Source organism: Petromyzon marinus, chromosome 20 (assembly GCF_048934315.1).
Source record: "Petromyzon marinus isolate PM22_M1 ecotype Great Lakes invasive population chromosome 20, UKy_Petmar_22M1.pri1.0, whole genome shotgun sequence".
Taxonomy (NCBI): Eukaryota; Metazoa; Chordata; class Hyperoartia; order Petromyzontiformes; family Petromyzontidae; genus Petromyzon; species Petromyzon marinus.
In genome coordinates this window covers 7,931,270-7,954,436 of record NC_133686.1, presented here as the reverse complement: position 1 = coordinate 7,954,436, position 23,167 = coordinate 7,931,270, and the positions used below count along the sequence as shown (strand labels likewise).

At 44.7% G+C, this 23,167-nt stretch overlaps 1 protein-coding gene across 2 annotated transcripts in view; it reads left to right on the top strand.

Moving 5' to 3' along the window:
* Positions 1-23,167, top strand: part of LOC116944140 (pleckstrin homology domain-containing family G member 4B-like) — a 164,948-nt gene that overhangs the window by 33,093 nt on the left and 108,688 nt on the right. The window contains exon 1 of one of the 2 annotated variants that reach the window (XM_032957610.2): positions 5,429-5,767. The exons of the other annotated variant lie outside the window; for it this stretch is intronic. The gene's annotated coding sequence lies outside the window, so the exon portion shown is untranslated. Of the gene's footprint in view, positions 1-5,428; positions 5,768-23,167 lie in introns of those variants that run through there. 2 annotated transcript variants of the gene reach the window in all.

Here is a 23,167-nt window from a genome sequence, read left to right as displayed (position 1 = left end):
ACAGGGGATCTCGTGGGTTTTTTTCTTCTTAGAATTTGTATTGTATATTTGTGATTTGTCAATTACACGTCCATAAGACATACGACGTGTAATTGCATCTGTACGCACAATTGTATAAATGTGCATCAATGAAACTAGTTTGCTAAACAGGTCCAATTATCCGAAGCCTTTAGGTTCACATGGCAGATAAACAAAATATCTAACATTGGCCAACGGTGCGGCCCTGAAATTGTTTGCCTCTAGTGAAAGGCTTCCACTAGAGGCAGCTCTGGATAACCCCTCTAGTGTGTGTGTGTTTGGCCTACTCTTCCACGCTGGAAGTTTTTAACGGGCGACACCCTGCAGTTGATCAAACTACGTACAAGTGAACTCCATGGATGTGCAGTTTGTTGCAAACAGCTGCTTGCGAAGCGTATGAAGGTGAAGTTGATCAATTTGAAGCAAGTGAACGTCTCGGCATTGAACTCCGCTCACTTCCCTCGTTTCTCAGTGCTCCCCAGGAAGGCTGCGGCATCTGTGGCAGAGATCCTGACCAAATAAACACAATGGGGATGTCTACTTCCCTCCCCCCTGCCAAGAACCACGGCCGTTTGCGTCTCCTCTACGTAGGCCTTCACTTGGCTTGTCTTTAAAAGAAGAAAAAAAACCGGTGAAGCAAACAAACATTCAAGTTCGGAAGAGAATTCCTCACTTTCCTGCATGGGGGCCGCAGAAGCAGGCAGGAGGCAGCGAATGGCGGTAGGATGTTGCATTTAATAAATTAGACTCAAAACAACACGCAAGCCATTGTGTCCTCTTGTTATCAAACTGATAACAACAAGAGGCTTTGGACAACTGGATATGTCGAGCAAAGATTTGCATTAATGCGCATTTATACCAATGTCCGCACAGATGCATAAACAATCATGTAATGCAAGCTTTCTTACACACGTGTGATTAACAAAAACACAGATATACAAAACAAATTGAAATAAAAGAGGACTTTACATTTGTTTTGACTGACCACAGACCGCACGTCTCGTCCAGTCCTGTGCCTGCGGCCACATCCACCGCCGCATTGGGTAGTGATGTCATGCTGCACGGTGAATTATGAAATGTGGACACGAAAAAATAGTTGGGAGTGATGTTGTAGGAATGAAGCATGAGAATTTGTTATAACATTTGGACAATACACGGTGTCCGGTATGTTTCTAATGGGCTGCTGTACGTTCCTGATGTAGTTTTGTGCATTACTTCATTTCATATCCTGGGCCACTTGCACTGGAAAATATTATGTGCTTCATAGCACGTCTTGGATGAGGTCTATGTTTAGTCACGATGACCAGTGGACGGGAAATCCTGGCCACTGTGATTTACCCTTCACTTCGTTCGTTGTTTGTGTGCAGGAAGGAGGAAGAATGGGAACTGGGATGTAGTTCTATTGTTCTCCTTAGAGACTTCTCCCGGTCAGCGTCTGATTTTTTATTCCAAAATAATAAGCTTGCATTTTGTTTTATGATTATATTTTATATTTCGTAAATTAAGAGGGGATGCTCCCATAGTATTATGCTTTGCAACACTGAAACTGGAATTGCAATCGCCGGTTCAAAAGATTGCCCAGTTAAACCCCCCGTTTCAATCTCCCGGTTCAATCTCCTGTTTCAATCTCCCGTTTAAATCCCCCGGTTCAATCTCCCGTTTCAATCTCCAGTTTCAATCCCCCGTTTGAATACCCCGTGTCAATAGCCCAGTTCAATCCCCCGTTTCATTCTCCCGGTTCAATCCCCCGTTTCAATCTCCCAGTTCAATCCCCCGTTTCAATCCCCCGGTTCAATCCCCTGTTCCGATCTACCGGTTCAATCCCCCATTTAAATCCCCCGGCTCAATCCCCCGTTTCATTCTCCTGGTTCAAACTCCCGTTTCAATCTCCCAGTTCAATCCCCCGTTTCAATCCCCCGGTTCAATCCCCTGTTCCAATCTACCGGTTCAATCCCCCGATTCAATCCCTCGGCTCAATCCCCCGTTCCATTCTCCTGGTTCAAACTCCCCTTTCAATCTCCCGGTTCAATCTACCGGTTCAATCCCCCGTTTCAATCTCCCGGTTCAATCCTCCGTTTCAATCCCTCGTTTCAATCTCCCGTTTAAATTCCCCGTTTCAATCTCCCGGTTCAATCCCCTGGCGTGGTAGTTTGAACGTTGGAGGAGGTTTTTTAAATCCCTCCCACCTCTGTCGTACACCCAGCAATGTAAATGGATACACCACTGTTAGCCGATCGGCAGGTCACGTGCAGTGGGGTAAAGTGTGGGTACTCCAACCTCTTCCAAAATGTCTGGCCAGTGTGGACGAGTAGACCAAATACCTTCTAGAGGGGAATCGCTATGGAACGTCCTGCCACGAGTGGTTAGACATGCAAGTTCACTTGCTCGGTTTATATATTTATATACATACATATATTTTACCAGGTAAGGCCCACTGAGCTATGTAGCTATTTTTCAGAAGCGACCTGGCCACAAATGATAGCTTGGCGAAGTGGCTTATCGTGTGGAAATGTATTGCAGCCAAATACTCTATACGTATGTTTCTGAATGTCTAGAGAATATCCAGAGGACCCGGAGAAAAATTCACCGACCACAGAGAGAACAAACTTCAAATATACAGGCGTTCAGCGTCAGGATCGAACCCACGACCTCCTGTATACCAGGCGAGGTAGTTAACATCTCGCAGACTCACCTGTTTTGCCTGGCCGACACTTCCCATGTATGACCAGTGGACTCAGTGGACCTTTTAGTACACCATGTATATTCCCTAACTTCGTGCAAGGTGCACTGCGATCCCTGGATGAACTGCGCCTTATGAATCTCAATTATTATTTTAAAAAAATAATTCGATTTTGTGCTTATTTTTACGAATTAAAGGAACCCCTAAAATGCATTGGAAATGTTTCCTAAAATTTTACAGCAATTCTAAATATGCATAACAGTATATATACAATCGCAAAGGCACAACAAAGTGGGCATGGTGGATGAAAGGGTTAAATAACAAAACTTTTTTTTAAGCGAGCGAGACACTTCGTAACTTAACTTCGCCCGTTCACGACGGTGGTAGCCGACAAGCAAAGGGCGTTTTTCATCATTCCGTTCCCTTTCCTCCGCTGGTTTTGCCAGTAATTGTGCACTCCCCTGAGGGCCTTTAGAGAGCCTCATAATTGCTGCATCTGTGTTCTCCCTGACGTCCTGAGGCTAGCCGGTGGAATGCGGTCAGACGAAATTTACAGGACAAATCAGAAGCCACTGGCCTCGACGCGAAATGTCAGAATTGCTGTAAATCCACAAGTCCGTTAACAGCGCCGAGCCATTTAATGGCAAAGGAATTGTCTCTTCTTGCGGGATTTATTTTCCTGTTTTTGTTAGGTAATTAATAATTTGTTGGCTTTGTATCATATTCTATCGATGTCCTCACGTGACCTGCACTGTCACAAGACCAAGCCTGTGGTGAGTCAGATGCAGTGTTGGTCTGAGATTGCGTCTGTGCGTCTGCTTGTGTCTGAGAGTGCTGTAGCGATTTGGCACACGGCACTACAATCCCAGCGGTCTAGATTTGATTCCTGGCTATGTATCACACCGGCGTCATTTGGAGTTCTAAACCTGACCTGGGCCGTCCCACGGTCAAATTAGCCTATGAATTCGTGCCTTGTGTACGGTATTGTATGAACATTGACAATGAGTAGTCGTGCTTCGCAACCCCTTGTTACGTTACATGCTCACTCTAATTATGTTCGTGCCAACAGTGTAAGCAGACTGAAAGGGGACTCTTTACGTGTGTGTACCATTTGCCGGCATGTGTGTATGTGTCCCTGTGCATGTGTTTGGGCGGAGCAAGAGCATAGCGGCTCGTGTACCGATGCTATGAATCTGAACCTGAGTTCGATTCCTGAACCGTGTCTGATATCAATGGCAAATGATATTTGAACCAGTTCTGTCTGCCCCCCCCCCCCCCTCGTAAGTTGAACAAATGAGTACCTGGTCCAGTGAGAAAATATCACTGCTGCAGGGAACAGCGTAGACATGCGTGGGTTACTGGCCACTCGAGCCCTGTCATGTGCAATTCCAGGCTTAATTGGTGTTCACTAACAGCACCATACCACATCAGTCCCTATAGGCTAGATAGGGGATCATTGGCTTTGTATGAGTGTGTGGATTTGTGTGCGTAGGTCGACTCCGCCTCCAATGAGTACCTGGTGCGGTGTGTATATATTGCCACTAGAGAAACAAAGGCGGCCGGGCGTGGTGCTGGCCATCCACCCCCTCGTGTGCGGTGCTGGATTCACTGGTGCTCGCTTACGGCACTTGCCCCAAAAGTTTGTTAAGGCTCAACGGGGGATCTATGTCTTTGTACTGCAGAATTCATTGAGGAATATGAGATTATCACCACTTGACACTTGTTGTCAATTATGAATTAACAAATACCGAAGTATTGTTCTTACTACAGAGTGCATCTGTACAGTCACGTTTATGAAAAATACATACACTCGTGTTAAAATACTCTATTCAAATGAGTACATATATAATAATAACAACGCAGACCTAAATAAATGACTGAATCAGATTATTTGTGCATCTAACTGGGCAATGAAATCCTACATTTTGCATGTTCTGTAAATGTATTTTTTTTATAATAATGTTCAGCGTTGTGTCAATCAGCTGCTGGATTAAAGCCTCCCTTATGCCATGTCAGTCATTCGACCGTACTTCGCCATACTGCTCATTGAAGGTTTACCAAGAGAGGGTCTAGGGCCTGTGCAGATATCACTTGAGGCTGATGTCAGTCGCGGCCAGGATTTTAAGCCAGGTGACAGGGTGTGTAACCCAGTGCACTAACCGCTGTGCCACCACTCCACAGGCACACGGTTTTAATTACCCGTGTATATATTTAAATACATTTTACCATCTACCAATTTAATGAAACTAATATCATTAAATGTATTTATCTCAACCAAAAAATGTTAAACGCTTTCATTATAATCAAAACTTATTTTTTTATTATATATATTTTTTAATGAAAACACATCTGGTCATAAACCAAACATGCAGAAAAATCACCCAAAATGCCTGAAATATTTTATGGGAAATTAGAGTCGATAATAAATAATTAAAGCCCTAACCTCTAGTAATTGGTCTTTTTCACACTTTGATGTTTGCACAAAGGCAGGGGGAGCCATTGAAAGTCCCACAAAGGCGTCAGATGCAGTGGGATTATACGGCAGGAATTTTTCTGAATGGAGGAAGGAGTCTAAAACCCTCCCCACTTTTTTCTTGTTCAACTCTGCCCCATCTTCCCGGCTACACATCTCTCACCCCTGCCGGCACCTCCCCCAATAACCCCCCCCCCCACCACCTTCACCCCCTTTCCACCTCCAACTCAACCCCCCCCTTCCCCAACACACATCTCCTCCCTCCACCACCACTTGGCCTGTCCAACAACAAAAAAAAAGAGAGCGAGAGAGAGAGAAAAAAAAGCTTTTAAGTCGGTAAACACAATCCTAATCCTCCAGCAGCAAAGCATTGACCCATTTCCTATTTTGTGTGCGAGGCCCTGGAGCAGTTAGTTGTGGGAACCTTTGCATTGCTAGTGTGGAAGCAAAGCACCTATGCAGGCGAGCTGTCCGCTCACTGCCAGCGAGCTGTACGGGCAAGCCGCAGGCAGGACTGCCTCTTTGCCTCCTCTGCTGCTACCGCTTCTGTCATGGAATGACGAACGTTACGTTGGTGGTAGCCCCGCTCACTGAAGGTAAGCGGTCTGTCATTTGCACGCGCGCATGTGTGTACGTCTTTTTCTTTGCTATCACTGGTGGAGACGTTTGTGTCGAAGACACCATCACGACTACAACTTTTGCACCGTTTTTAGACCTTAAATAATGTGCACGTCAACAGCGCTTGCCCTAAAAGTCCGCGCAAGACTATATGTGGAACCTGCATCTGTAACGCGTGCTATTGCGTTCGCGTGTTGACGCTAAGTTATCTAAGTGGAAATGTGTCCCTGTAGTCGCATTATGAGGTTACTCATCGACGCCACCCGTGGACACATTACGTTCATCGGGAGGGGGCAAGTCTGTCCATGCGTAGCACAATGTGCGCGCGTGTGTGTGTCACAGTCTTCGAAGGCTGTACGGCGGGGGGGTGGTCTGTCTTTGTATTTAGTGCAGTGTTATGAACGTTACTGCAGCACAACCAGTGGAGAATGCGTGTCTGCTGCAGTGGATTGAGTGTGATATTGATGATTATTATGAAGTTGGTGGTGGTGCTGGATTGATGCAGTTATTGCTCGTACTCTTATTTTAACCAAGCGCCTGACAACGTCCGTCTTCACCTTCCTGCGGAGGGCCTGATCTTATATAAAACGGACGATGATACAATCGCAGAATCCGGCTGCATTCTGCCCCCTCTATTTAGACGGCATGCCGCGTATGCACGGTGGCTCCGGCGGTAACAACATCTTTGGTCATTTGTGGCTCTCGTTACGATACCCGCAAAAGTGGAGCCACAGAACGCGCACGGATTATTTTCCCACGAGCTCAAAGCTCGCCCATCCAAAGGGCAGGGAAGGGCGCTGGAGAGGAGCATGAGAGTGAGTGTGTGGGTTGGTTTTTTTCTTCCGAGCCGAGTGCGTCGTATGCACGTGTTTGCCGAGCGAGCAAGCGAGCACGAGAGTGAGTGTTGGGAGTGCGTGTGTGTGTGTTCGCTCCTTGTGTGTGCGCCGTGCCTCTCTGCCTCTCTCATCTCTCTGACCTCTCGAGACCAAAATGGTCTCACGTTTCAGCCCTTTTAGTAAAAGCCCCACACTTGCTTTGTTTTGGACAAGGCGATGCATTTTGTTGTGTAAACTTAAACTGATTGTTGTTTTTTGAGCCCACGAGGCTGTTACAAGTCAACGCGGCGATTTCCTTCGGTGATTTCTCTCAGCTCCTTTTACATCCTCCCCCCCCCTCTTCTTCCTACTTCGCATTTTGTATTTTTGTATTTTCCCCCTTACACCACAATATTGACTCTCCGATTGAATTGCTCTTCCTCTGTGCGTTTAGTTTCGTAGATGTATCCTTTTATTCGCCTTCATTTATTCTACCAATTTATCATTCTCCAAATCGTGTTATTTTTTTTCTTCAGAAAGGACAACTTGTCGCTGCCCATTTAGACCAGGTCAAAGGCCTTTTTGCCACAGGGCTGTGATCTTTTCGCTTGGTGCCATGTTTGTTTTTCACACACCATTTAAGACTCGCCTACAGCCAGCCTGCAGCTTGCATTTTTGTTTGGTAATCAGGGCAGCTCAATTTCCATTATTGTATGGGAAATGTTGTTTGGATATGGAATACTTTCATATTTTTGGAATTGTTATATAGGTATTGGTATTTATAATATGTTTTATGGCTGGGTGGTCTGGTTTCCGGCATTGCTTGCAAGCGTTTTCGCACACATGTGTTTGAACGTCACCTTGAGTGTCTATTAATATACCAGTCGCTTATTTATGTATATATTGTCATAAATCATGTACTGTGCTAAGATTGACCCTCTGGTATTGTAGAATGTATTCAATACCCATTATCCCTCTAAATTAAGAAATAACGCATTCCTTTGAGCTCCAGACCTAAATTACTCAAGAAACCACCTTGATAACATAAGTGCTGGTGATGTGTCTAGGAAATACTGTGGTAGACTAACATAATATTTGTAATGATGGGGCATTCTATACTTTACGTAAAATGTATGCAATATTTTTTAAAGGAATTGTTGCAGCGATTGCTGCTGAAAATCGCTCAGTTGTTAAGGAACATATCCTGGTTTTGTAAAAAAACAACAACTCTTTCAACACAGTTGCAGATCAACCTTGAGTTTTCCAACCTCTGCGTAAGAACGAAGGTTTAAAACTTTCCATACATGCAACCACCACCCGCCAGCATTTGTATACTTATTAGGGTATGCACGTGATTAGAGGTTGACATTGACCACTTTATGTCACGTGTTTCTCTTTTACTGTGTTACCACCTCGCAAGGCCGTAGCCATGGGGTCAACATTGAGGGGGGGGGACCAAATCTTCCAGGGGGTCTGGGGTCCCCCCCCATAAAAATATCTAAATTTTAAAACTAATTTCCTGCCATTTCCTGCCTAAAATATAAAAAATTCACTAACACATCGGATGGGCTTTTTATTAATTTTTTTACAATAATGTCTAATAGTGTTATTGTATTACATTGCTCTGTTTTTCTTTTTTTTTACTTTTTCTTGTTTCATTGTATGTAATGGCAGAGATTGGGGATTCATAAAGTACAACCATAACCACAATCATATGAACAGAAATCTATGCATTGTTATCTGAAGACAAGTCCAGATATTGTGGCCAAGGTTTAGAAAATTGCTATTTTTATTTACATAGCATCGCAATTATTATTTTTTAAAAATATTTTTATAGCAATATATTGGGGGGGACATTTTGAGCATATTTGATTATTGGGGGGGATGTGTGGAGATGTCTCCCCCCCAATATATATTATTATTACGGCCTTGCCACCTTGTGTTTACTCACCCATGGTATTGCCTGTACATTATGTAACTTAATGCCGTTGTTATATGACTACCCAAGCCCTCATGTGCTATTCTAGTTTGTGTTTTCATCTGGAATTGATGAGCCACACCTATTGTAACCATGTATATCTCATCTATCATATTCATACAGTAACACCCACCACAGCTGACTTATCCCGATATCACCATCATCGTCGTCAGCCATAATCAATCCAGTGCTGGATGAAGGCCTGTCCAAGCCGATGCCATAAATTCTGCGACGTGAAAATCCACGTAGCACCTTCATACGAGCTGATTTCATCACTCTACCCCCTCGGTGGACATCCACAATCTATACTTTGTGTATTATATTCTTGGTTCTTTCGGTAAAGATAGAAAACAAAAATTAAAATTGATTTTAGTTTCCTATCTACGTGACTTTACCGAAAGAACCAAGAATATGAATTCCTACAGTCACGAAAGTTTTAAGTCAAAATTTATACTTTGTGTGCTGCTCCGTTGCTATTCTTGACCCTGCGAATATTTCTCTCATCCATCTGTTCCTCTCTCTGTCTCTCAATGTCATTTCAAGCATCCATTCCTTTTTTCAGTCTTTTAAGTTTTTCAAAATCATAATAAAGTATTAAAGCTTTCGTGACTGCATAAAATTACTAAAATTATATTATTGTATTTCTACATACGTGACTTTACCGAAAAAAACAATGAGTAGTTTTTTCAAAATCATTATTATTTTTACCGCTCACATTTCTGAACTATGCATAATCAGACGCACTCCGGCAGTGCAATTGTAAACGCACTGAAACATTCTGAAAACAGCGAAAGGGAATCGGGAATTGTTCCTTCGCGTGATTCAACTGTCGAGGATCTCTGTGCGGTGGCGCATGTCAGCACTCAAGCACTTTGTAGGCAGTGGGTTGGCGTGCCGTACAAATAAATACGCGACACTCACAAATCCACTGGGCTGTGAGGTGGCCCAGGGGTTGAAAAGAGCTGTGAAGCTCAATGGGCTTTACTCGGGAAATAAACTACAAACTTCTTCCCAACCAAAGAGTTATTCTCAACTGGATTGTATCCATCTGCACGGAGCTTTGAGTGTTAATATTCTCATTATGCATGGATTTCTTCAAACGTGACAAACACTCACGAATGGATTTGGCCAAACATCCCGATGCAGTACTACTACCCTCTCGACAAAAAAAAGAGGCGTAATTCTCAGTGCGGCTCTCCTCATCAAACAAAGGGATGTATTATTTTAGAATTGAACCGTGCCTTCAGATAGATAGCGACAGTAGTTAATAATAGATAGTTAAATTGCAGGAATGTTGCGTTGATCATGATGTCAGTGCTCTCATGTCTGTGGTCATTGAATGCGTCATGCAGTACTTCAAACAAGAGGCCTCTTCATGAGTGGACTGAACGTTGCATCCACAAAACGCTTGGTATGGTGTGGACATGCTAGACGTCTTGAAATGCGGCATATACCGAACATTCTACAGTACATGGTAGTGTTAAGAGTTGCAGCGGTTAGCCATTTATTTTTGTAAAGACTTACAAACTTTTGCTAGTTCTACAATTTTAGTCACGAAGAGGCAGTTGAGTGCTGCACTGTGGTTTCCATAGCTATAAAACTCGGGTCAATCTTGCAAATGAGACTATATATCTCGGTCTCTGGAGTTCCCATTCGGTTAAACAAAATAAACTTGAAATATTTGAATTTAATTATTTTCGTGGTAAATTATTGCTTAACCTAAATGGCACACACTAATTTCGCGACTTCCCTCCGTTATTTTTTTTATAAAAACAAAAAAAACGTTCTGCTTACAAAAATAAGCCGCACCATTCTATCGGAGTTAAATGCCGTATAGTGGAAATATGTTCAAAAGTGCAAAAGGTTTTTTGCAATAACAATTGAAATTGTTTTTGCGGGAAATTCCTCGTGAATCATGAGTAATATATTTTTTTTTAATTTCACCGTTTCACATCCTCGTGAGATATGATTCGAGGCACTCGACACGCGTGCGCGACTGCACTGTAGTTATGTTCACCTTTGTGTAGGTGGCAGCACAGAGACATTACGTTCGCCTTTAACTGACAAAAAAAACACACAATTGCGGTGTTCCGCGAAGGGTGGTGGTTTTCCTGTCTGGGCTATTAATTACTGTGGGAGTTGGCGGTGGTGCCGTGATAAGATTGCTTGGTTGGATTGTTTGCGGTGGGTGGAGGAACCGGGAGGAATATTTTATATACACCATTAACTAAAAATTAGTCCCGTCCAAACACAGGAAGCCGACGATGTAAACCGTCTTATTTTAAATCAAACTTCGATTCCTATTTTGATGGGAGACTCAATATAGTGTCGTACTATACTCTCCATTGGGTTCATGTCCGTTTTACAGCCTTGAGCCAGTGGTAGAATTTTTGCTTTCCTATGGCAGGATGGGGGCGCCTTCATAAGACAACCACGTTGGACTCACCATAAAATGGTACTTAAGTTATTGGCCCTGGAGGACCGAATACTTGAGTCGGTGCCTCACCCGGTTTTGTACCGTACTTGCAAGGGGCCACATGCTATAACCACTGCGCCATCCGGCTATTAGTGAACAGCGGGGCGCACGCCATGACATCACGTCTCGTGTCCACGTGGAATATGTATACAGACTGACCCCTGTCACCAGAATATGGCATTTTCTCTGGCTCAAGGTCACCATTTATTAGCCCATTACAGCAAAAGGGCCACACTTTGACTTATAAACATTATGTAATACGTGTAATCATAACTGCGGTACTGAAGTGTGCATGCATGCACTCATGTAAAAGTACACGTGCATATATTATAGTGGGCGTACGTTTCTTCTATGATTTTACTGGTGTCCTGGCTGGGACTGGCTCATGTTTTACCGTGATGCCCGTGACTCACCTGTAGGCTCCTTTGGCAGTCCCAAGAGGGCATTTTAAAAACCACAACGATAGTGAGTTTCGTTCTGCTTTTGTGCTCACTTATTGTAATCTTGTCAAAACTTGTCTGCAAAAATAGCACTCTCTAACGTCGGCGAAACGCGTCCAGCGTGTTGCTGGTTTACGTAAGTCTGGAAGGATAATGTGATGATACTTAAATGTTGTGTTACGTGGACAGAACGGAAGTTGATCTCATTGATGTACAACTTAACGTTCTGCGTTAATGTGTGTGATGAAATGTTGTGTGCATAATGAGTCATAAAGAGCGGCTGGGCTGGTTTTTGCAACGCAATATTCAGGTGTGGCCAAAAGAGGGATTTTAACAAGTGACTAATACCACGCACTTTCACGACAGCACTTTAGTATATGTAACGCATAACACAATGCATTTGGGATATTAAAAAAAAAAACATTAACCATGTTCGTTCAGGGTGCCTTAGATTATTTTTTACTCGCAATTATCAACGACATCCTAAAGCTGTAATAAGAACAGAGAACCTTTATTCGGCATAGGGTTATGAAACAAATTGTTAGGATCGTATATCAAACAATGGCGGGACAATTCCATGCGTGTCACTGCCATTTGTAGCAGGTCGCTTCAATCATTTAACGAATAGTGCTGGAATATTGGCGGCACCTCAGATTTTAATGCAAAAGACTTTTGAGTGGAGCTTTTCTATGAAATAATTTTTTGGTAGCAAAATTATAGTTTATTTCCCAGAGTTTTCTTCCTTCCCCCAATTCTCCCACCTCTTGTTATTTTTTAATCCGTCTGTGATTTCGTGGTCATTAAAATGGATCTCGTGAAGTCTACAAAACACAATGGATGGCTGTGTTTCTCAAGGGATTGTGGGGGAGAAGTCAAGGCCTTGTGTTACATCAGCATTTAAAATGAGAGAGAAAGAGAAGCTGTAGTGTTTTTCGGCCGGGAGTTGTTGTTTCGCGGTACAGTACAACGTCTCATATCTGACCTTCACATACCCAGTAAACCGTGCAACGTTGTGCCAACTTTGCCAAGTGGCTAAAACCACTGAACCAACGCTGGCTCAACATTGGTCCAACGTTCCACGTTTACCGAATATCCAGACGGACTAATTCCACATTCATTTGACTTCCCCTCAAAACGGTACCTATTTTATCGACACCAGAGTGATGGTGCGCTGATTCAACCCCCAACCAGGAATTGAACTCGCATCCTTCCAATCGATAACTACTCGCCCTACCGCTGAGAAACCTGACCAGTTAGTGCAGTGGATTTGTGAACATCGTTTATAACGATGTTCACAAATCCGACCTTTTCATACAACTGCCTATACCTCAATCCCCAGCCAAAGGCAGTCACCGCATCGCGCGCTTTCAGATGCGCTTCCGCGGCCGTCTGGAATGCTCTTCCTTCCGATATTAGGAAGCCACTGGAGCTATGCACTTTTAAATCTAGATTGAAAACTCATTTCTTTATCACTGCTTTTTGTGTTTAATTTGTTGTCCTTCCCCCGCATCTCCAATTAACACGGTTGGTTATGCACGGTGCGAAAGAAGTACATGCGTAGTCGGATATGCCACGTACTGTATTTTTGTTTAGGCTCATGTACACAATGCGAGATGAAGGCCACTTGTATTACATGATGTGTATTTGCACAAGCCCTAACACAGTACAGTAATCTGCTCGGTCAGAGAGAGAGAGACAGAGCTGGCTTTTGTTCTGGTATACTTTTAGCTGACTCCAGCACTCACTCGCCTAGCCTAGTGAAAAGGCCCAGGTGTTCTTCACGTAGTTTTTGGAAAATCCATATCGACAGTGAGAAATAGCAAAACCAAGCAGATCTGTTCAACAACTCCGCTTCACGTAGCTTCGGGCCAAAAACCACGTGTGCCCTTTATTCCATTGGATGCTCAAAATGGAGAGGAAATGCTGCCAGACACGAGTGTGGGGTTGAGCGACTGGCTTCTAACTCAAGCGAACAATTGTTGGTGTGTTCACAGGGATGTTAAACGTACTACCGTAGTAATGCCTTTTTCTACGAGCTACCATACTGTTACATAATTTGTGTACGATGTTTTGCACGATGGTTAATGAAAAAGTCTTATTGCAATTTAATTATTATTAAACCAAGGAGTCCCATGTTAAGTTTCCGTAACTGCTGGTGTATGATAAACAAACTCACGTCGACTCCATAGATCCCAGGGATACACGGAAAGAAAGCAAAACATAATATAAGACTGCCATAAATTAAAATATGCAGTAAAATGTTCCAACCAGAATGCCAATCCCCTAGTGGATGAAGACCTCTCAATGTCACGTCAATAACTGTTTTTTTTACCATACTTGTACGTGCTGGTCAGTGCGTGCGGGTGGGGCAAGAACCGGTTCAGATATCATTCACCGCTAATGTGAGACCTGTGGCTGGGCATGAAATTCGGGTCACTGGGTGCACAGCACGCGAGCCAAGCAGGACACCACCACACACCAAACAAATACAGCAAAACGACACTGCCGTGTGCATATGCGATGGGTCTTGGATGAATAACCGTATTGAGCCGCCGTATTAGAGATGCTCGTCTCGTCTGATGCACAGACACAGCGGGCGTGCACGTAGACACACACGTCCCTGCTGCATCAACAAACACGCAGGGGGTCTCTTGGCTGCACAGGTGTGGATGCTCATTCAGGGCCGTCCCACCGCCAGACAGGGGTGGCCCAGGGAATTACTGACCTCCCCCTGGGCGGCACAGGAGTTTCATGGGAATCCCCTGCCCGTCCGTCCGTCCGTCCGCCCACCCCCACGTGTTCGGGGTGTGCTAGCTGGAGACACAAATCACTGACGTGATGTCGGCACCACGTAGGCATCAAAGATCTTTCCTTCAAACAAAACTAAGAGATGGGTTGTTGTTGTTGTTTTTTAAACCGCATTTCAACGTTCGATGTTGAGCACACAACCTTCGTGATTTTAGGCCACGAGTTGCTTCTGGCATCGCCACGTTGCGTCTTGGTTTGCTTCTTCTTTACTCACAAGAAGCGGAGTCGTCGTCGTCGTCGTCGTCTATCGCGACTGCTGAACTGCACGCACCTTCAAACGAGCGCCACGCTAAGACGAACAGCTCTCCTTGTCGTGGACGGGAGATGCGTCAAGGGTCCCTCGGGGCCCACATGTTTTATGGGGAGGTTTGGCGTGGGTGGGTTTCCCCCTCGCTTGGAGAGCAATTTAGACAGCTTGTCTCGAAGCAGCTTCGTGCAGGTGCTCATTCAGCGGAGACGTGGAGTTACCCCCCCCATCCCCTCGCAAGGGGGGATGGGGGGGGGTCAAGGGGCAAGGACGCAAGTCGGGACAGCCTCCGTGTCTCCACACTGAACTTTAATCAAGTTACTCATTGGTTTTTTTTCTTCGGTAAAGTCTCGTATGTAGAAATACAATAAAATTATATTAAAACAAAAATATAAATTTTTAATTAATTTTATTGTATTTCTACATACGTGACTTTACCGAAAAAAAACAATGAGTAATTTTATGCAGGCACGAAAGCTTTAATACTTTATTATTTTTAATCAAGTTAGCCAAAACTATTTGTACAAAAAAAAATGCAGTCCGACAGATTTGTAGCTGCGGTTAGCTCCATTTGGACAAAAATGTATTCTTATATATATTTTATAACGGTGCTCTGTACACACGGCGAGCTTCCGTGAACTCTTTAGATACCCACCTGCATAGCTCACGTGAGGCGTCTGGTCTGCAGGAGGCAGTACAGCAGACAGCTTGTGTGCGACTTAGCCGTGCAATGTCTGGGTTGATCTTCCCTCAGTGTCAGTGTTTTCTCTGGAGAACTCTGGTTTCATCCCACAGGGAAAACTACTCACGGACTGTCTAACATTCCAAGTGAGCCATTCCTGAAAAAATACGATACTTAGGGAGGTGTTCCTGGGTAAACACACACACACATGTATCGTGTGTGACTATAACTCGATGTGTTTTTTGCATGCAAGGTCGGCTAAAGTTATTTTGAGGCCCCATGAGGGCAACTCTGATAATCCGTGGGCCGTGTGACCATTTAAAATAATCTTGAGACATTTATTGTTTTGAGTATGGTGCTCAACTATTCGTCACTTACGTTCTGAATAATGTACACAAAAAACCGCAATAATATACATATCACAAATTGTACAGTGACAAATGCAGGTACCGTATGGTAGTTTGCTGATGATGAATACTGTACAACTTAAATAACAAATGCAAATCCTTACGTGTAGGTTTTCGTGGTTGTTCTGCGCAGCACTCGGTCGTGCTTTCGGGCTGCCACCGCGCGTACTTTTGGCAACGATGTCCGACGTTTCGTGCCGATTGCTCGAAGCTCCCCGGCATGTGGAGCGAATTGCCCCCACGCATGGTGCGACCGGGAAACACGACGGGGGAGCAATGCAAATTCTCGCTTTAAGTTTATCATCTCTGACGGCTTCCACTCAACACTGAGCTTCCCCATGGGATGGAGCTCACGGAAACCCAGCACATGGGCGTGCGTGCGCGAGTGGCGAGCGTTTCGCCTCGGAATGCGCGGTGCGTGTGGGACGCGATTTGCTTGCGCTGCTGCTGGATGAGAAAACATTTACGGGCAAAATTTCACACTTTGGGATTATCTTTTCTCACTTGTGCTGAGGGGTGGGGGTGGGGGGGGCGCAGTTTCCATTTGTCAGCTGTGAGCTCTGCAGGCCAGGATGGCCGCAATCTGTCCCCCAGTGGGTCTGAGACAGCAGGATTCCACCAACGTCAGCTGCGAGTGAGGAGGTCCTGTTGGGTCACGTCTCTCACTCGTAGCATGCAAACCTGAAGCTTAATGCGGACTCGTTTCCATACCTTATTGGTATCGCTGTGCTTTTTGGTTCATTTAATACCGGTGCAATGTAATGACTTAACTGAGAACGTGTATAATTAAACATCAGACGATGAATACATATTTTGTCGGCTTAACTTGTATTTTTTTATTTAAAGCTTTCGTGACTGGAAACAATAAAATAATAAAATATACATTTTATTGTTTCCATTCAACGTGACTTTACCGAAAGAAACCAAGAATATTAACTTATATTGTCGGCTTAACGTATATTTATGGCATTTGCAACGGAGCATTAAAGCTTTAGTAAATTTGTGTTCGTCATTTATTTGTGTGATGCGTACGTATTCCCTTGACGCAAAGCTAGCTTGAAATTAAGTACAGTCGAGTATTGTCGTGTTTCAATTGACATCGATGCTAAACCATCGAGTAAGCACGGTCAATGCATCGCACGCTTTCGGATGCGCTTCTGCGGCCGTCTGGAAAGCTCTTCCTTTTGATATTAGGAAGCCACTGGAGCTGTGCACTTTTAAGTCTAACATTGAAAACTCATTTCTTGAGAACTGCTTTTTTTGTGTTTAGTTTGTTGTCGTTCCCCTGCACCTCCAATTAGCACGGTTGGCTACACACGGTGCGAAAAAAGTTAAACATACATACGCGTGGCTTTCATATCTACATTTTATATCTACATTTTATACCTACGATATTTCGGATATGTTTGTTTCCAGGCCTCTCTTGCCAAATACGTCTTGTGTTCCACTCACCTCTCCCTTGATTCCAAGCGAACGAGTTCAGCCATCCTCTCTTCACATCATGACGCTCTTTGTATTGTTGCGTTAAAAAAAAAACCACGAGACTCCTTTAATCTCGCTTAGTCGAAAAATACCTTGGATATTGCAAGACGTTACGCCAGCGAATACCTCCTGCGTTCGATTGTTTCGCAAAGTGCTCAGCCTGGATTCCTAAAACGATGTTTATTTTGCTTCTCTGCATGCTGCACCGCTGATGGAACTTACAGTGCATTCCCGGTGCGAGTTCAACGCTGGGCCGTGTTGCAGTCGCTTGGAGCTTTCTCACTTTCCCATTCATCGCGAGTTGCAAAGTGAAAAGTCTGCTTTCAAGATTAGAGAGGAGAAGCAGTGCTTTCGTTCACAACAAAAAAAGGTAGTTGGCATGGTGTTAGCCCACGACTTAATAGCCAGGAATGTGCATGCATCCGGTTGGATCGGATCTCGGGACCTAAGCAGGTTTGAGCCTGTGTAGTGCTTGGAAGGATGGGTGACCACCGTACCTGGACTACGAGGGGCAGTGCAGCAAATGCATCGTTGTACTATACTCCTATGTCACCGCGTATATACCCCCCCCCCCCCCCCCCCCCACCTTTACCAACCCGCACTGACCGGCTAAATTATGGTCACATAACCCCCAAAGCCCCACACAGCGTGGGGAGGCCCTCATCTAGCAGTGGAATATACAACATGGAGCTTCATGACTCCGCCAACCCAGATTGATATTATTGTTATCGCCGATGTCCATTGTGGATACCGCTGTGAATCAAGCTCAGCTGTATTCACTGGGGCGTTCTGCTGGAGCACACAGGTGCTTTGTGGAGCCCTCGATTTTCCCTCTGTGTCCCATTGTCAACATGGGACATTTATCAGTGTCTGGCGACGGGACTTCCCGTGACGACCTTGACGTCAGTGGGTTCCGGGAGACGTTTTACGCTCCCAAGTGCGGTTTTGCCATGCAAGCTCAGAAGGAGAAATGAAGTTCCAACGGAGTAAAATGGTCTCCGTCGCGGTCTGCACAGTGATGACATCAATATTTCGTGGGGGGGTTTGCAAGCACGGTAGCGAGTGCTCATAAAAGCGGACTCGACAAACAGTAACGCTCGCCTCTGGCCGTGTTTTAGTGCTCCACGTACGTGAGAGTGAAACTGCCTTTGTAGAGAGAGAGAGAGTGAGGGGGCGTGTTGGTTAAGGAAAGGATTGTAAGGGGTGGGGGGGGGGATGGAGGAGGTGGGAAGGAAGCTGCGTGGGTTGGCTCGGAAAAAAACGAATTTCCCCCAAATCAAAGAATTCCCCCGGAGGATCGTCTCATGGAATGAAACAAAAATTTTTTTACTGCATCTCCAGCAAGGGTTTGCTCTGCCTCGCCTGCTTTTTTTTGTTAGACACAAGTCCTAAATTGTTATAAAATGAACACGTGTCCTCAAAACGTGCGTCTGTTGGGGATGTTCGTCGGGGGCGAGAGAAGTACCCGCAGACAGGGAAAGGAATCTGAAGAGAAAAGAACAAACCTAAACTTTCGTGAGAAAGATTTCGAGATGGTCATTTGTGCGAATTGCAGTGGAAAATTCGTGCAGACTGATGAAGCAATGTTCAAAGGGCTAGTGTCCTCTCTTTGATGACAAGAACCATTAAAGAAAAAAATACTTCGCAGTAGTCCCTGCAAGTAACATTGTACCGGGGTAGCGTGTGTGCATTGAAAACAATAAAATAAAAGGAAATTCAAACTCTCCAGAGGATATTTTGAGAAAACAAAGAAGAAAGGAAAGTTATTTGACAATCAAAGAACGGCACAAAGATTGTTTAAAGTATAATCACATTATGGCAATGGAAAATTTATCTGAAAGAATAATAACGCATCTCTGATGTGTATAATAGCCTTCCATGAAATCATTACGTAAAAATGTGGAGATAAAACGACTAATATTGCAAAACAAATGTAAAGTAATGATATTGCTATATATAGTAAGTACAATAGTGACCCATGGGCCCAGTAATTAAATTGCCATAAACACGAAAGATAAACGACCATATTAGGCACCTGTTTGACATACACAAGATCAGCCACATTATGTCCACGAGCCCCAAACCAAACGAAAGATTTGTATCTGTTTCCCAAACCCACTCATTAAACCTTTAATTAGAGACGCGGTTACAAATGCATTGGATATGATTGTTTTCTCAAAGGGAACCAGTATGTGTCCTTCCCAAGAGACAGATACATATGGGTGCACGTCTTACATCCCACCATTATAATGTGAGTGTCAGTATATTACAAGTATGCAAGGAGTTTTCAAAATTGTTATATTTTATATTCAAGGACCTGGCCAGATAACTCAGCAATAGAGCGAGCGGCTCGCAGTTGGAACGTTGAGAGATCAAATCCAGTTGACCCAGCCCATCATCTCTCTGAGGTTGATAAAGTTACTACCACTCTGTGGGGAAGTCTGGTGGTTGCCCGATGGACATACTCGCCTCTGTTATAGCCGGGCGGTGGTGGCTGTGCTCGCCTGCAATCCAGCACTGTTTGAGGCAGCGAGGGTTCGGTGGATCGCACGAATGTTGTGAAACTCCCTTCCCGTGGGCGTCGAGGTGGCCATACCCCGGCTCGTCATGAGACGGCGGCGCAGCAAGTGGACTAATCGCCGTCTGTTTCCATCTGTACGGGAATAGAGCGTTCGTTACCCACCCCCCCTTGCGGGACTGATTTTTTTTGCTCCAGGTACTCCGGTTTCCTCCAACTTGTATGAACTTCCATCATTAATTGGCTGAAAACATCTTCAAATAAAAATAAAAACCCTCCTGAAAAAGAGTGCTTCAACTCAGCGTGGTTATCCTGGACAAATTAGTAAGGGTACATGTAAAATTAATGTGGAATTTCCACCACTGGCTCAGAGGAGCTATTCTGTAAAGAGGAGATGAGCACCAATGCCGAAATGTTCATTTGGACCGCGGGAATCACCGTGACTTATTCATTCAATGGTATTCAGTGGTAAGAGACAATACGGCGCACTCCAATGTTACGTTGCGCTAAACATGCTCGCTGTCTTGAATAAACACAGGTCGTGAACTGCTAGGCATCATTTTCTTCGTTCAGTGTTTCCTTGACTTCAGTCGACCTTAACATAGAAGGCAATTTTTTTAATATGTAAACACGTCTCGATTTGTTTGCTATGCATGTTTTTGCCAGCGGTGCCTTTTGAAGTAGGTAATCCAAGTTTAAACACGACACCTAGCATTGCTCTACTTTTACCACTCTGCCCTCGGCGCACGTGAATATAAACTTTGACATGATACTGAATGTAATCCAAAATTAACCGCCACCACCTCAGCAATTACTGTACGCACAGGGCAAGTTGTCAATTTGGCTGGCGGTCTCTACTCCAGACTGAGTGGAACTACATTCTAAACAAAAACAGCAGACGAAAATGTGAACTCTTATTATACATGACCGTACTGATGCTAATCCTCGTTATAGATAAACTACATTCGTTCATCCGTATCGAGCCTTCGGCCACCCATCGCTCGAGGGACCACCCCAAAGCGCCAGCTTGTTGCCGGTCAATTGCAGAGCACTGGATTTCAATATGAATGGGAACCTTTTTTTAATTGAAAGCCATTGTAGTTTTCTCGTGAAGTGGTGGGTTCATATAATGCACTGAGAGTGTTCTTAGAATCTAAATATCAGCACAAGGAGGGGCCGGCGGGCGGGCGGGAGGCTGTGTGCGAGGGACGCTTGCCATGAAAGTGTGTTGCCGTGCAGACTGCTACCAAAGTTTCTTGGCACTTATTGCACTCTTGATGCGTGCTTTTGAGAAAAGCTAGAGTTGACATTGTTGAGCCTCAGCGAATTGTGGGGGGGGGGGCTACTATTGTATTGCACATTCACTTTGCCCCAATGACATAAATTAGCACGGTTTGGCTACGTACGGCGCAAAAGTAGTTCAACATACATACGTTGAGACTTCAGTCGATCGGAGAATTATAACCTTCAGCTCTTTGTCAATCCACTGCTCTATGTATGTGTGATGAAGTTCCGTCGCACCGTACGAAGCCAACCCGTACTAATCGGAGGTGCGGGGGATAGGACAACAAACTAAACAAAAAAAACAGTTTTAAAGAATGAGTTTTCAATCTCGATTTAGCTCCAGTGGCTTCCTAATAACGGAAGGAAGAGCATTCCAAACGACCGCAGAATCGCATCTGAAAGCGCGCGATGCGGTGACCGTCTTTGTTCGATGGCTAGCCAAAAGAGACGATGCACGCTTGAGAAACCTACAGTTTACATTGTTGAGCCTCAATGAAGTTTGGTGGCTTCTATCGTATCGCAACATTCACTTTGCCCCAAAGACGTAGAGACTTCAATCGACCAGAGAGTCATAATCTACACAGCTCTTTGTCAATCCACGGTGCGTGCTGGTGATGTTTGGAGGGGGGGGGGGCATGATGGACCGTTCAGATATCACTTGCCACTGATGTTAGTCGTGGCCAGGAATAAATCCCAGGTTGCAGAGTTCCACTGTGCCATTGCCTCATCCCACTAGCGAGAGAGAGAGAGATATAAACTGTTTTCATTGTGGTTTGCAAGTCAGTTATTATTATTTATTTTATAATGTACATTGCTGGTGTTATGTTATAGTCTTGGGAATGATTCCAAAGTTTGGAACACCCACACAGAAACTTGTTCTTCGGGATATTCCTAATACATTGTAAAAAAAAGCCATTAAACTGGCTGCAGTAGTTACACGATTCCCTTACTGTATTCAGATGTCTTCCCCTGCTATATTTTCACAATTCTGGTGTTTCTCATAGTTAGGAACCTCAGTACCCAATGTAATTTACTTCGTACTCTGCTCTTAATGTGCGTCTTCCTCTAATGAGCACACAGATTCTGACATATAAAAGCAACATTGTGTGTGAAGGGCGTGCTTATGATGTAATTCCAATTGGTGACTGTCAATTATTTCGGTGTTTCCTTGTCTAGGGTATAATTGAATAATGACAGTAACCCACGGAATCCCGATATGTTTTCTATTGTCGCATGCAAAGGAATGATTGAACACACTGGTAAACAAAGTTCACGGAAACACAACTTTTATACAAGTGAGTCTGTTCTTTATCAAAAGCCAGAATACCAGTCGTTAATATCCAAACGGTGTCCGGTACAACTTTATAATACTGTTACGAAGGTATTATTGGTAGCAATCAAAAATCAAGTCAATCAGACACCGCTCTGTATGCAAAAGAAACCAAGATAAAACAATCCACTATCAAACAAGTAGTAAAATGCATATGCACGACTCAAGTGTAACAAGGACCTTATACCACGGGCCCAAAGCAGTCGCGGCACTTATTAACGAGTGGACTTTAAGCAGAGTCCGGCATCCTTAGGTCAGGCATCTTTCTCTCGCCTGTAAGGGTCGTTGTGCGCGGTGCCTCCTCCCGTGCAGTGCAGACCGACGTTAGCGGGGCGTTCGTGAGAGCACATTGGCGGTGCTGTCGGCGCTGAACTCTGACGAAGTGCAGACACGCGCTCTCACCGTGGGTGCGTACACGGCGACAGCGCTCTCTGTCCGTCAGGTGACAGACAGACAGAGATATCTTCATCGTGGCGATAGCCCACGGACTTGTGGTTAGAGCGGTGCTCTTCATTGCAAGGCCCGCGGGCCACTGGCATTCCCTGGTGGCTTCAGTTGCGGCCCCAGGCAATACACATCACGTGAATACCCCCCCGCCCGCCCCCCCACATCATCATCGTGCTGTCAAACTCCAATGGTTTCAAATGTGTGGCGGCCCCCGATCGACGAACGTAGTACCCACCGCCTCCCCCTCTGAAAATGAGTGAAGAACACCGAGGGGGTCATCAAGTCACTCTTGAGCACGTGTTGACTACGGGGCTCGTTACCTGAGTGGTGTCCTTTCCCGTTTGTGGATCTTCTCCTAGGGTTCGCGCTCGCCTCCAATTGTTCACCGGCCGCTCTTTACACGTTCAACTCTCTGGCCACCGCAAATCTTCTGAACATCTTTAAACAGCTCCACCGCCGTACTG